At 39.4% G+C, this 15,798-nt stretch overlaps 1 non-coding gene across 1 annotated transcript; it reads right to left on the reverse strand.

The window, feature by feature from the left end:
- Positions 1-10,329: 10,329 nt before the first annotated feature.
- On the reverse strand, positions 10,330-10,431 carry LOC127191266 (U6 spliceosomal RNA). The gene has a single exon (XR_007830880.1). It is a non-coding gene; the product is annotated as a U6 spliceosomal RNA (small nuclear RNA).
- Between the last annotated feature and the right edge of the window lie 5,367 nt (positions 10,432-15,798).

The following is a 15,798-nucleotide window of genomic DNA, read 5'->3' on the forward strand; positions in this document are numbered from 1 at the left end:
GTGTCAGGGGTTGGTTCTCTCCCATGGGATGGGTCTCAAGAAGGGCCAGTCTTTGGTTGTCTCTTCCCTCAATCTTTGCTCCATCTTGTCCTTCTATATCTTGTGGGCAGGACAAATTTTGGGTCGAAGGTTTTGTGAGTGGGTTGGTATCCGTTTCTCTCCACTTGACCTCCTGCCTGGCTGCAGGAGGTGGCTGCTTCAGGGTCCATATCTCTCACTTCTAGAAGTCTCGGTTAGGGCTATCCCATAGACTTCCTGGGATCTCCCCTACCCCAGGTCTCTGGCAGGTCCCAGAGATGCCCCCGTCTCTGATTTCTATTCTCTCACCTGGCTCTCTATCCTCCAGTCTCCCTACTCCTAATCTCTACCCCTGCTTTCCTCCCCATCCCCTTTCCTACCCAGTTCCCTCCACCCATCCACCTCCATTTTATTTCCCCATTAATAGTGCCATTGTCCTAGTTTTATGCAGCCATCTCTAGGAGAGATAGTTTTACGGAAGACTTCCTGGCATTCTAGCTCCTGAAATCTTTCTGCACACCTTCCAAAATGTTCCCTGAGCCATACATGCAGGAACTGTGGTATAAATTTATCTGCCGGATCTGGGCTCCCTGAGACCCATTGACGTCTGCATTGTGTCCTGCATTGAGGTTTTCTCTTTTTTGCTATAAAAAGAAGCCTCTTTCATGACTGGTAGAAGCTTCACATACCTGTAGGTATGGGATAAGATTTAGAATGTGGTAAGGAAACACCAAGGACCGTCTCTGTCATCTTCGGTTGCCTCTCAGTGATTGAGGGTGGTCCCTATTGTGGAAGATACCTCACAGTCAGGACACAAGGCTCAAATGTCTCAAGCTAAATCCGACCTGAAAGCCCTTTTCCTGTGGCCTAACGTCTGCAGTACCAGAAAATATTATGCAATCTGCCAAGAGAAAGAAGTAGCTAAAGGGTCCTACAAAACTGCAGCACCCATGAGCCATGACCTAGACCAGCATGGCAAGATGTCTCTGTAACAGTGCAATATTAGTGATGCTCACACACAGTGGTAACCAACAGCTGTCTAATTGGACCTACTGCCCACTCAACAGGAGAAACTCGACTGTCACTAGAAACCTAGCCGGCCTTTTGGGGCTAGTGAAGGAATGGGCAGTAGAATAGAATCTACTACTAACACTTAGCTAGAGCAGCATAATTCCTACCCTTTTTTAAAGTTCAGTAGGAGCTCCAGGGTTTAAAACTCATCATGAACATACCACAGTCTCTCTTCAAAAATATGCTACATAACATAAATTGTAGGTTATTAATAATAATAGTCATCCAATCCCTTGCTATTCACTTGTCTTATAAACTTTAAAATGCCCCCTTCCCCCCCTTTTTTTTTTTGCTTGAAACAACTTCCTATGAAGGCATTAATAAATCAGAAGAGTAGTTTGATATCTGCATACATGGTCAACATCTCTGGTGCTCTGATATCCTTTTTTCAGGTCATTTGCAATTGTGTGCACTTCGACCTCACAAGACTTCTTTATTCTTCAAAGTTGAGATTCTTTGAACTCTTAACTTCGATTTTAAAAATTCATCTTTTCTTCGTTATTCTCTCTCACATGAATTTGAAGGTTTCTTTTTACACAGATAAACAATTATCTTTTTTTCTGATACTTTACTTACAGCTTGTATAAATTCAGACAAAACATCTGTTGCCATCCATACTTTGTAGTCTTTCATCACTGAGCACATTCAAGGCTTTCTCATGGTTTTGAGCAATCATATCTAGTATATTTATAGTTTTAGATATTCTACTTTTGTTCATAAGTTAAATCTGTGTAATTATATTTTCAGTTTATTTTCTTGTTATGTTTGTCAATATTTACAATAGATGAGTCGTTTTCAGTTTTTGTCTGTACACTATCAGCCTTGGCATTTCAGGGCCTCTTTCTATCGATTACTTTGTGTAGTGAAACAGTAAATTTTTCTTGGTTCCCCAAAGCTGGTCTGTTTGGTTAGATATCAAAAATTCTTCAATCATAAATTTCAATATATTCTGTTAAGTGGTTTTAGATTTTATTCTGGGATACAGCTAAGGTCTTTGCAAAACATATGCCCATTAAAATTTGCTGTTCATCTGTGTTATTCTGGGCCTTGGCTGGAGCTTCTGAAACCTCCAAACCCATTCCCTGAGACACACTTCCTCCAACAAGACCACACCTTCAATAAGGCCACTTCTTATGAATACAAGGGGGCCATTTTCATTCAAGCCACCACAGACAGTTTCTCTCCACATTTAAAAAGGTGATTTTGTATTTAAATTTTGTTAGAAAGAATACCCTTTAGATGTATTTTTTATATAGTCTAATACTTAGCATTCTGTTGGTAGGTAGTTTTCTATGAAGGCTCATATTGATATCAGTATTTCTGCTTGTACACTATCTTTTCTTTCAGTACGTTTAAATTCCCTACAAATTATAGTCTTGAAGATACCAATATATCATTATTTTGTCATTTATTCAATTACTTATTTCTGGAAAGTCTATTGACTTCCAATACCAACAATGCTAAATAAAACATAATCAAGATCCAGGCATACCTTTAATCCCAACACTTGGGAGAAACTAGAAGGCAGATTTTTTTGAGTTCAAGGCCACCCTGGTATACATAGAAAGTCTGAGGCCAGCTGGGGCTACAATGTGAAACTCTGTCTAAAGACAAACAAACAAACACCTAAGTCTCTCCTTAATGGTTCCAATGTAAATAACTGAGATTCGAGATGATAAAACAGATTTAAAGCAGTTCAGTGAGGAAATGCTAGCAGGTGAGTCTTATTGTCTGAGTACAGTCTTACTAAGTGTATTTCTGAGCTCTGTAGGCACAGCACTGGCCAATGAGAGCTGTGTGGGCCAACTCTAAGCCCCTGGATCAAGACTTTCAAAAGAATCACTGGGACTAGAAAAATTCCACTCGGAGTCAGGGAAGAGTCAACGGAGCCTCTTGCCTTCCTATGGATTTGGATGCTTGGTACATAGCGTGGACTTTCAGACTTAGAAATATCACAAACCATGGTTCATAAGTGGAGACTCTGGGACCCTCAGAAGTAAAGTCATTCTGTGCTTGCTTTTCAAGAACATGTGTCTACCACAGAAAGTATCCAAATAGAGATGATTTAGAAGAATTAAAACATTTGTGGAAAGCTTATTCTTTGACTGGGGGGTGGTGGTGGTGGAACAAAGCACTTTGAGATTGGTGATTAAAGTATTAAACTTACTTAAAGATTGAACAGAAAAATATACTGTTTAGACAGATAGAATTCATGAAGGAAGCATTGGTAAACACTTTCTAGTTATAGTTCAGATAACTGTAACTTCACTTTAACTAGTGTATTTTTTTAAGGAAGCCCCAGGGATTTATCATAATTACCCATTGCTTGTCATTGTTGTCGAAGTTACTCCTTTTCTAGATGATGGAGATCAGACACTGTATGTATTTCTTCTGTGGTAGGAACCAGCGGGTAAATGGAGTTAATGGATAATTTTCACAGACATGAATTTTATTTTCACATTAATACTCAGTCCATCCCACTCCCTTGAAAACACAAGTCTTGTTTATTCATCTTGTAATCTCCAGAGTTTAATAGATCAGGCTCGTGGTAGATGTATAATAGCCAGATCTTAAGAGGAATTAAAATAGATTATCATTAGTCAAAAATGGTGGAACTTTGGAAGGCTAGTATATCTCTAGGTTAACTCTCCATATGCATAATAAATCAACTATCCCAGTTTTTGGAACAAGCCAACATTGCATTGCCCTGGAAATGCAGAATGAAAATAAGAGGGAAGGGATTGCACTACAAATAGCTCAGTATCATTCCAATTTTAGTATATGTGCTGGGGTCCTCCTCAAACTAAGGCACCAGCCAAGGAGAATATAGGCATTAAACTTCGAACCCCTACCAAGACCTAGCCGATGATCATGATACTCTCCACCGTTGAGTGGAGAGTGAGATCTGACTCTCACATGAACCCTGGTGCCCCTCTTCTGACCACGTCCCCTGGATGGGGAGACCTGGCGGCACTCAGAGGAAGGATAGCAAGTTACCAAGAAGAGACTCGATATTCTAAGAGCATATATGGGGGGAGGAGGTCTCCCTCAATGACAGACATAGGGGAGGGGAGAAGGGGGAAGAGGGAGGGAGGGAAGAATGGGAGGCAACAGGGGAAGGGCTAACAATCGAGATGTAATATGAATAAAATAATAAAATGAAAAAAATGAAAAAATAAAATAATTGAATAAAACAAAACAAAACAAAACAAATAGCTCAGAAAAGCTCAACTCTGAAATTACACTGGAAATGGAGGGAAAGGCTCAAGAAAGAAGCCAGGAATTAATTTCTAAGCAAACCCCAGAGGAAGCCAATCCTGTAATCATTTCTACACTTAACTGTGGGGAAAGTTCTAAGTTCTCAGAGAACAGAAAGGTTCTATCACATGTGGTTTTAGAAGATCTGGAAACCATGCATTGCACCAGTATTTGTTTCCTCCTTTTCCCAGGTCTAAATCATCTACAAGTGAACCATTTTATCCAAGCAGCCTCTCTTTTTATACAAGCTCTACTAAGGAGGCACTACTGTTTAGTGCTAACACTAAATGTTATGCATTTTGATTTTTAAGTGGAATAATATGTAGAAAGCTACTGACATTTGCTTTGTTCTAGTGATTGTTCACACATTTATTTAATGATTTTGAAAATGTTAACAGCAGGAAAGAATTTCCAGGTCATTTAAAACTTATTTATATTTAAGTTATTTGATAGAATTCTCTACAAATTTGACCCTAAGCACACGGTAAATCAGGTTGTGATATTGTCTCAGTAAGGTAGAGATTCTGAGGGAGTCTTCAGCAATGCTGAAATTTCAACCTCATTACTTGCATCTTATTTTATTTATTTATTTTTTTTGGTTTGTCTTGAATGCCCTATCTTGCAGATTGAACTTTTAAAAAATGTTTTTCTGCTTGTCACATTTTAAATGTCAACAGGCTAGTATTTATATAATTGGCTTCCCCCTTCTCTTTCTTTCAATTTATTACACCTTCTCTTGAAATGAGAACACTTCTTTTCCTCTGGATAGTAAGAAACAAAACAAAAACCTTTCCGGATAATTAGCTATTCAACTTCATTCAGAAACATCTGTCTTTGTGTCTTGTGCAATCTTCTCCTCTAAGGCAAGATCTTAGTAGTAAACTGATTCCAATCAATTGTATTGTGCTTGGGATAAAATGAAAGACATTTTGTGATATTTTTTTGTTCTGACGGCTTTGAGATTAGCAAATACATGTAAATGGGTGAAATAAGCCATTCTACTGCTCTGAATGAATGTAGGACATTATTATTATTTTTTTTTATTTACAACTAGGTTTTTATATTCCAAATATGACTGGGTGCTTTTAAAATGTACATCTTGAGGCCTGGGTAGGACAGGTATATGTTTTAAGTCTACAAGGTCTGGACATCTTAGAAGTCATGTATTGTTAAAGGAGTGACTTGGTAAATGTTTCATAGACCATCAAAACCCCTCAGTTGATTTGGCTTCAGCACTCTGATACATAGAAAGTGGGAGTTGCAGAAAGGAGGGAAGGTTTCCAGGATGGCTGCCAGCTAGCTTGGTTTAGTTTCTTGTTTGAGGTAGAAAAGGTAGAAAGAGGATCCAGGAGTGAATTGACCTGATTCTTTGAAGGTGGCCAAGAACCCAAGACTAGATGGAACCTGGGCCTATGGAAAGCCACACACCTGGGGCTAGATAGAATCTGGGCCAATGGGAAAGCCACACGCTATTGTCCTCCTAAACTGACATAGCTCCTGATGATCCACCCTGCCATGATCAGAGAACCTTCTTCTTGCAATAGATGGGAAATAGCATGGAGATCCACAACTGGACAATGTTCAGAGAGTGAGAGACTTCAGAACACTCAGTGTGAAATGGGATGTCTTCACTAAACCATTCCCTTTGTGGCTTAAAGAAAGCTGCAAGAATGTATGAGCTAGAGGGGGTGGGTGACACTAATGGAACAGTGTTGCCCAGACTGGCACACATATGAACTCACAGAGACTAGCAAGCATGCACAGGGCCTGCACAGGTTCAAGCTGGAGAGGGGCCCTAGTGCTGAGAGAGGCAAGTGGACACTGGCTTCCATCTTTAATCAAGAGCCTATTTCCAGCTGATGTCTGCATGCAAAGCAAAAATCCATTCTTTACAGTGGAGTCTCACTGTGTATATAAACCATCCTTAAGGGTAGGCCCCATGCCCCTGCCCAGCAGTATATGACCAGCACAAAACAAATGGAATGGTATTTTTGTAGATTTTGTCTTCTATTGCTCTGTTGGCGAAGTTCTTCTATCACTGGTCTTTTGCTTGTATATCATGGTTTTTTATTTTGTATTTGTATGGGTTTTGTTTGTGTGTCTTTCTGCATGTATGTTTTTGTGCTTTTTCTTTGTTTGTTGTCACTGTGGTTTTGAATTTGATGAATAGGAAGGTTGGGAGGACTCAGGGGAGGGGGAACCACAATCAGAATATATTATATGAAAAAATGCTTTAATAAATAGAGAGAAATAAGAATTCAAAGCAGAATAATCAGGATAGTAAGTAATTAATATGAGAATTTTAGGACATGAAGTATTCATCATGGTAAAATAAGAGAGGAAGTCCATACAGATGCTCATCTAAAGGGCAGCTTTTTGCTCAGTTTCCATCTTTCACGTACTTCATAAGCCATCACTTAGATTCATGTGTGCTTATCCAGCCTGGAGATTCCCTGTGCAGCAAGCTCACTGTGTGTCTAGACTTGTGCCCATTAAGAAGAGTGAGGGAACTTTTCTGGAATTTTCCCCATCATAGCCTGTCAATGGGAAAGGATTGTGGACCAAAGAAAACTTGAGGTCCGGTGAATGTGATCAAAGGGGTAGCTCTGTGACACTGGAACTGCTTAATAAATGACAAAGGAACAAAGGAGTACAACATCTATCTCTGTCAGGTCCGGTTAAGCAAACAGTACTGTCTTACACAGCCGCTGTTGGCCCAGTAATATTGGCAGGATGCCTCTTTACCCCTGCTCCAAAGCTCATTCCACATTTTCATCATGGTTATACCTGTCTTATTCATTGATACCAATTGATGCATTAGCCCACTTTATATTGCCAACAGAAAATATGCAGGGACAGGCTATATATAAGAGAAAGAGGTTGGTTTAATTAATCCGTTGAAGGGTATGGCACAAATATCTTGGCTTTGGCAAAGACTTGTGGTGGGTGGCACTTCAATGGTGAAGAACAGCAACAGAAGTTATATCGTGGGAAGATATTAGGAAGATACCCAAGGCTCAGACCAGCCTGTTGTAAGACCTTGCTTGCCTTAGCCACCAACTTAGCTGGGCATGGTAACATACTATGTTAATCCCAGCCCTTCAAAGGCAGAGGTAGGTGGACATGTAGGAGTGTGAAACCAGAGTTTCAGACCAGCCAGGGCTGCAAAGTGAGACCCTGTTTTTTTTTTTTTTTTAAAGAAAAAGAATTAACTCAACTCTGCAATAAGTACATTAGTGCCACCTTCTTGCCGGCCAAGTTTCTAAAGCCTCCACACTGCGGCACTGGTGGCCACACTTCTAGGAACATTGACCTTTGCAAACAAACTATACTAAACCGTTAGCTCATAATTCACAACACCCAGTTGGGTCAAATTTCAAAGTAATCAAATGTAGCTTTTTAGAAAGTTCACGTTTATGCCTATTCACTCTATTTCATCAATTAGTGCTTTAAATAGTTCATTGTCACAAATGCTTGAGTGTGGGAGAAGAGAAGCTGGCTCTGAGAACTACAATAGTTAGCTTTTTGCATTACTGTAATGAAATACCCGAGACAGCTAATTTTATATAAAATGTGACAATTCTGTTTAATTAGCTTATAGTTTTGGGGGCTTCAAAGTCTAGAATTGGGAAGCCCGGGTGTAGTCATTGTCAAGAGTGGTCTCTAGCAGCCCACGATACTGTGTAGGAGAAGAGCTACTGTCACCAAACAGGAAGTCAGGGTGAAGTATGCAGCTCCCATAATCCTCGCTGGGGAGTGACCTGATGAGCTAAACACATCCCATTAGACGCTATCCCACAGGTGTCTGCTACCTCCCCAAAGTGTCACTGTGAAGATCTTCAACCCCAGTGGGCCATTGGTTGGCACTTGGATCACCTCAAACCACAGCAAGAATTGGACTTTTCATCTCTAACTTGTACTTCATGGAATCAATTGACATCATAATACAAACTGTTTTACCTACCCTCTTCTTAACAAACAATTGTGTGGAAAGTGATTAATTTCAACCAAATTTGTTTTTTAAACATTAAGGGACCCACCTTGAATTTGATATCAGTCTGTAATCCTGAAATATTTTCCACTGGGATTTATTGTTTCTGGTTTTCATTTTTTGACAAAAACCTGCACAAATAAATAACAATGTAAGAAAAGACCCAATGTGTTTTATGACAGTTCTGGTTGTTGTTTTGTTGTTGTTGTTGTTGTTGTTCTTCTTCTTCTTCTTCCTCTTCTTCTTCTTCTTCTTCTTCCTCTTCTTCTTCCTCTTCCTTTTCTTCTTCTTCTTCCTCTTCTTCTTCTTCTTCTCTTCTTTTTTGAGATTGAGATTTTTAAGTTTTTATTTTATTTTTAAAATTGTATTCACTTTACATCCCAATCATTGCCCCCTCCCTGTTTCCTCTAAGTTTCACCCTCCCTCCCTCTCCTCCCCTAGTCCCCCCTCCTACTCCTCTGAGAAGGAGAGCCTTTCTCCCCTACCCACTTACCTAAGGCAATCAAGTCTCATCAAGACTGCCTGCATCCTCTTCCTCTGTGGCATGGTAAGGCACCCTGCCAGGGGGGAATGATCAAAGTGCAGGCAACAGAGTCCATGGCAGGGAAAGCCCCTGCTCCGCTTAATAGGGGACCCATATGGAGACTGAGCTGTCTATTGGCTACATCTAAGTGGGGGGCCTAGGTCTTCTCCATACATGGTCCTTGTTTGGTGCATCAGTCTCTGACAGCCCCCCTGGGCCTAGATTTGTTGGCTCTGTTGGTCTTCTTGTGGAGCTCCTGTCCCTTCTGGACACTTTATCCCCCTACTCTTCCATAGGACTCCCTGAGCTCTGCCCAAGTTTGGCTGTGAATCTCAGCATCTGCTTCAATGCCCCTCTAAATGGACTCTTTCAGAGGACATCTATAGTAGGCTACAGTCATGTTCCTTCTCTTCAACTGCTTCCAGTGTCTATTCTATTCTGAATGAGAATCAATCATCCTCCCCAGGATCCTCGTTCTTACTTAGCTTCTTTAGGTCTGTGGATTGTAACATGGTTATCCTATATTATATGGCTAATATCCACTTATGAGTGAGTATATACCATGCATGCCCTTTGGGGGCTGGGTTACTTCACTCAGAATTATCTTTTTGAGATCCATCAATTTGCCTGCAAATTTTATGATATCTTTGTTTTTGATAGCTGAATAGTATTCTGTTGTATAGATGAACCACAGTTTCTTTATCCATTCTTTAGCTGAGGGACATTTGGGGTTGTTTCCAGTTTCTGGCTATTACAAATAATGTCACTATGAACATAGTTGAGCAAATGCCTTTGCTGTATGGTGGAGCACTTTTAGATATAGCTGTGTCTTGAGGTAGAGTTGTTCCTAATTTTCTGAGAAAGTGCCAGATTGATTTCCAAAGTCATTGTACAACTTTGCACTCCCACCACCAATGGAGGAGAGTTCCCCCTTTCTCTACATCCTTTCCAGCATGTGCTGTCACTTGAGTTTTTTATCTTAGCCATTCTGATAGGTGTAAGGTGTAATCTCATTGTTGTTTTGATTTGCATTTCCCTGAAGGCTAAGGGTATTGAGGCCAGAAGGCTAACTGCTTCTTGGCCATTTGGTATTCTTGTGTTGAGAATTTTGTTTAGCTCTGTGACCCATTTTTAATTGTATTATTTTGTCTGTTGGTGATATATATATATATATATATATATATATATATATATATATATGTGTGTGTGTGTGTGTGTGTGTGTGTGTGTGTGTGTGTGTGTGTGTGTGTTGGTTATTAGCTCTCTGTTAGATGTAGGGTTGGTGAAGATCTCCCAGTCTGTAGGCTGTCGTTTTGTTCTGTCGACAGTGTCCTTTGCCTTACAGAATCTTTTCTGTTTCATTCGGTCTCATTTATTACTTGTTGATCTTAGAGCTCAAGATGTTGGTGTTCTGTTCAGGAAGTTGTCTCCAGTGCCAGTGAGTTCAAGGATCTTACCCATTTTCTCTAAAAATACACTTCATGAATTTGCATGTCATCCTTGTTCAGGAACCATGCAATTCTTCTCTGTATCGTTCCAATTTTAGTATATGTGCTGCTGAAGCAAGCACACTGATTCTTTTTTAGTGGTAGAGACTGATCCCACTTGGGGTAGGTGTTAAAAATATGAAATGTTTAAAAAGAGCAAATGACATTCTCATATACCAATAGAATTCCAGTAAACTCAAATAAATATGATTTTTATTATATGGGTGTGTTTCTCTTGTTTCTTCAAAGGAAAGATGATAGGGTAATTTATATTTCTTGTCAAGAGATTTAACATCAGATTCTACTAATTGTCAATAGAATTTTTCATCTTTTCATTCTACAAGAAGGTCTCTGATTCTTTTAAAAATATTTTTATTATTATATATTAATCATACATAATAATTTGTTTAATTGTGACACGTTCACATGTGTACATAATATATTTCATTCACAGTTACCCCTTTGTCTTCTCCTGTTCCCTTCTATTTGCTGACTCTCTACTTCATCCTCTTCTTCTTTCCAACTAGCCCCCTTATACTTTTATGTCTTTTTGTGACCCTGTAAGTTTCCTTAGGGTTTTTTTGTGTGGAAGTATGGGTGATTCTTTGCTTATCGGATCATGTGCACCTTACCAGTGGCTACACCACTAAAGCAAATGCCTCTCCTTCCTCATCTGTCATCAGCTGCTTATAAATTCACAGGAGTAGGACCCAGTGAGCCTCTTCATGACAGGGTGTCAACAGGCTCATGTCTGTGGAGATCTTATGCAGGTAAAGATAGCTGCTATGACTCCAGAATGCTACAGCCATGCCTTTCCTGAGCATTACCACTCCACAGTGAGCCCCAAACCCATTCCGTTAGTTCTTCTGTGCTATCTGACACTTCTGTGATCTTACCAGGGTCTTAAAGTGTTATAGATACCCCATTTATGTCTGAGCACTCAACAGTTATTTATTCTCTGTCCTTCGACCAGTTATAAGCTCAGCAGTCACCATTGACCACCGTAAAAAGAAGCTTCTTTTACCAAATCTCTTAATAGCACTATCATTATTTAGAATCTGATTCATAACACATGTTAATCTATCAAAATACTAATAGCAATTTTCCCACTGGAATCTATACCTCCGAAGGCATGGGCTTTCGACCAGTTCACAGTACCAGATAAAAATTCTCTTCCTGTATAAGAGGCATCAAGCTCAAATTTTAAAAAACTGGCTGGCTACCTCAATAAAACCTCAAAAACCTTCCCTTTATTGTTTCAGTGGGCTCCTTTTACATGGCCACTCAGTACTGTTGTAGCCACAGCTCAGCAGACAGTGAGATAACAGCTCTCCTCCAGAAGCCTACATAATGCCCTCTGGCACTTGTGAGATCTAGCCAGTGGGTTGGAAGTGCTCATCTCAGTTTCAACTTGATTTTTTTGTGTTCTGGAACTGAGCCATGTGGAGTCTTCAGTAATAAAGTCTTACCAAGTAGCCCTGTTGGGCAACCAACAGCTGTAGCAATTGTCTGTATTATTTTCTGGAGATTTCTTTATAAAAAAATTCAAATTAAGCATATTCTTGGTGATTATAAATGTACCCTCATAATTAGGATGTAGAGACATTTTCTTTTAAAGAACTGGGCCGGGGGCAGCAAATAACATGAAATCAAACAACTCAGTCAATGAATGATCTAATGACATATAGAGATAGTTCTCAAAACATAAAATACAAAAGTTAAACCTCACTAGCCATCAGAGAAATGAAAATCCATGTTACATTGGAATTCCATCTAACACCAGTCACAATGGCAACTATCAAGAAAAGAAACAGCAACAAATGCTAGAAAGAATGTAGACAAGAGAAAGCCCCCTTTCCCTGACAGTGGGAACGGAAACTAGTTAATCGGCACAGAAAGCACCATGGTGCTTACTTATAAAAGATCTCTACTACATAGCCCACTAGACCCCTGTTAGACGTTTACTGAAAAGACTCCTGCCAACATCTCATATAGATACTTAAACATCAATATTTATTGCAGAACTATTTACATTAAGTGATGGAACCAACCCATCAACAGAGGAATGAATAAAGAAAATATGGCTTGTACATATGATGGTTTTTTTCCCCAGCAACAATAAGAAAAGAAGTTTTGTCTTTTGCAAGAAAATGAATACAATTGGAGATAACTATATTAAGTGAATTATATCATTCTCCAAAAGACAAATATCATGCTTTATATCATTTGTGGGTCCTAGATTTGATATACAGATGACGTGAAAATAGAAGTGAGATTCTCCAGAGGGACCAAGGGGACTTACCGAAAGACAGAAGGGCAAGAAAGTGGAGGTACAGGGGTATAGAGGAATAGGCTTAAAAATGTATTATATAATTGTATAAAATGACCACATGCAATCCAGAATAATAAAAAAAAATAATGGCAATAGAAATAATAAATATATTGACATGGTTTTTATGTTCTGGTCAAACAAAGATTTTCTTGATTCTGGAGTTAACATTACTTGTGACTTCTTTTTGAAAAACATCCACCATCATTCATATGCAGGAAATTATTATCCATTAGCTCTGCTGTGCAAAAGATAACCTGGATGTTCTCCTAGTAGCTCACTCTAGGAACAAAAGGCCTTGGCAGCTGAGTGAAGAGAGCCAGAGAGCAGGCAGCTGAGTGAAGGGAGCTATGTTGTATGCAAATGTGTGACAAGGAAGAAAGGCTGGGTTGAAACAGAGTTCTGGAAAATGTATTTTGGAGACTGTTAACACCACATGACTGTTTCTATTTAGGTTCTGCCTTATTTCAGTCATTTTGAGCGAGGAGCTTCAAGCTGCAAACCATGAACAAGGCATTCCCATTCAGAGCTGGCAGATGTAGACTGGGAGGCAGTTTTTGAAGGGAGGCTGTTGCCTAACAGAGGGAAAGTCCCTATGTTTAGGTCTGGATCCTACAGCAGCCATGCTTGGGCAAGCCCTGCCAAGTACATTTGACAGGTGCTGTTCCCTCCCAGGCTTCTGGAATCCCATAAAGCAAAACGTGGGTATCAAATCACAGAAAAATGGACCAAATTGGAAACATGCATTTTTGTCATCACTGTTCAAGATAACTCAAAGCAGTAAAAATTTCACTTTTACTAGAAGTAGGTTGAAATTAGAAACGTCATGTTTATTTCAGGATTGAAGAAAATTTCACTGCTTGAATCAAACACTACAGAGCATAAATCCAGCTGGAAATGCATTAGACACTAGGAAGATCAAGATAGTAGGACAGAAGAATCACTATTTTTTGTTGATGCTGAAAGAAATCATAAAAGTAGTCTTGAGAGTCACCGTCATCATCATCATCATCATCATCATACCATTTATAAAACAACAAAAACCGATGTCCTCAGGGACACTGTTTAAAACATATGATTAGGTAAGACTTTTCTGCAAAGGACTCCAATAGCTTAAGCAATAACTCCAACAGTGGACAAATGATTTTTACACAAAATTAAAAAGCTTTCATTCAGTAAGGAAAACTATAAGAGTGGAGGAAAAGCCTAAGGATAGGAGAAATCTAGCAACTACATGACAGACGCCCATTAATATCTAGATATATAAACACCTACAAAAATTAAATTCCAAAATCCTCCTACAGCCAACAAACTAATGAACCTGAAGGCTCTCTAAAGGAGAAACACAAATGGCAAATAAATATATTTAAACTTGTTCCTTATCCTTACTCAAAGGGGAAATGCAAAGACTACTTTGAGATTCCATCTTATCACCCTCAGAATTATGACAAATGGTGGCAAAGGGGGGTGTTACTCACTGCTAATCAGAGTGTAGACTGGTGCAGCCAGTAGAGAAATCAGTGTAGAGGCTTCTCAAAAACTAAAACTTAGAAACAGGGCTGTGTTATACCAGAAAGACTTTATATGCTGCCACAGGAACATTTGCATATTCATGCTCACTGGAAATCCACCAGCAATGAGACCAGCCTGGATGCCTGTCCAGTGAGGAATGAGTAATGAAAATGCCGTACATATACACAAAGCAATTTTGTTCCACAACAAGGAAAGCAAATCATGCAATTCACAGGGAAATGGATGGAATTGAAAAACATTATATTAAGTGAAGTAACTTAGACTCTGAATGGTAAACACTGCATCTTCTCTCTTATATGTGATTTCTAGGTTGGTTGTATATGTGTGTTTGGGGAGCGGTTTGTGGATAGAGGTTAGGGAACTAGAAAGGGACCAGGAAAGGCTTATGAAAGTTTGGAAGGAGGGGAGAGGGAGGGTGGAAGAGCACAAGCGCCGAGTCATGAAAGGGGAGAGGAGAATGATATGTGTTAAAAAAAAAAAAAAAAAAATGGGAGCACGGAGTGGGAAAACTAAGATCTCCCTCACATGGGGATCCTCACTGCACGCGTGCGTGTGTGTGTGTGTGTGTGTGTGTGTGTGTGTGTGTGTGTGTGTGTGTGTGTGTGTATGTGTGTGTGTGTGTAACCAATATACAATTAGTACAATATAACACAAAAAAAGGAGAACAATAAAAGGTAAATATTGGCTGATGAGGAAGAATTGGATGCAGGCAATGAACAACAAGATAATGAAAGAGGATAAAAAGCTAAATGTTTTTCTAGGTTTTTTTTCTTAATCATGATTTCTCCATTTTTATTTCTTCAGTGGTGAAAAGTGCACAAAAAATATATTTGGTAATGAAAGTGTAAAATCCAATGCGAAGCCAGGTCACTAATCACTGAAGTGTGGGGACAATGAACCTGGTTAACTTTGGTATGTGATTTTTTTTATTTGTTTGTATGCAAGTTCTTTATAATAAATTTTTAATGTAAAAAAATTGAAGGTTGCTGTCATTGATTTTGTGGGGCCTTCAGAAAGCCGAGACCATTGGTTTGTTTTTGGCAATTTTGTGGAGCACGTGCAAGCGGTACTTACAGATGACTTCCGTCCTGCAGAGATGGGTTCTTTACCTAGTGCTGTTGCTATCATGGAGCCCTTGAGGTTTAGGTACCAGCATAAATGCAGTCCCTTTCCCAGCATGAAACTTGAGAAGTTCACAGGCACATCATATGGGGTTAGGAAGCTGAGAAGGAGTCAGGCATTCACTTGGCAAACAGAAAGGAATATGAAAGTAAACTACTTTGGCTTGTAACTTGTCCCTTAACTAATGATAACAGGTACCCTAGCTGGCACATGTGCTTACCTGTAGTTAGGCATGCTCCAGTTACAGTCATCTCAATATGCCTGTTGAGATAGACATGTGGGTCTCATTTTACAAATTAGCTCAAGTCATCAGGGTAGAACCAGTCATCAATGGGAACCTGTTTCTTAAACCCTCACACTGTCCAAAATAAGGTCAAAGTCTTCTTTTCAAAGCTCAGTTTCTTATTTAAAGGGGACATAATGCATTTCACTTAGCAGCCATGCTAGCATCACAGCGAGCCCTCAG

Source organism: Acomys russatus, chromosome 6 (assembly GCF_903995435.1).
Source record: "Acomys russatus chromosome 6, mAcoRus1.1, whole genome shotgun sequence".
Lineage (NCBI taxonomy): Eukaryota > Metazoa > Chordata > Mammalia > Rodentia > Muridae > Acomys > Acomys russatus.